The sequence below is a fragment of the Penaeus monodon genome, chromosome 29 (genome assembly GCF_015228065.2).
Source record: "Penaeus monodon isolate SGIC_2016 chromosome 29, NSTDA_Pmon_1, whole genome shotgun sequence".
Taxonomy (NCBI): domain Eukaryota; kingdom Metazoa; phylum Arthropoda; class Malacostraca; order Decapoda; family Penaeidae; genus Penaeus; species Penaeus monodon.
Genome location: NC_051414.1, coordinates 32,695,997 through 32,696,308, shown reverse-complemented (window position 1 = coordinate 32,696,308; position 312 = coordinate 32,695,997).

Here is a 312-nt window from a genome sequence, read left to right as displayed (position 1 = left end):
ACGAGTCATTAATGCCAGTGATTAGGCAGAACACAATTAAAACGAAAGCATCTGATAAAAAAAAAAATACTTCATGTTAATTACAATTAACTTTCGTGTCTTCTCCAGCAACGGGGGTTGGGGGAGAAGAGTAAAGGGGTAGGGGTAAGGGGGAGGGGCTGTGAAGGAGGGGGGGGGATAGGGAATGAGCTTGGAGAGGATAGAGTGTAAGGGGGTGGAAGGAGGGAGGAGGGGGGGGGTAGGAGGGGAATGGGAGGAGAGAGGGGGTAAAGTCGACAGAAGAGTTCAGGGAGGTGAGGGGAGGACTAGGGA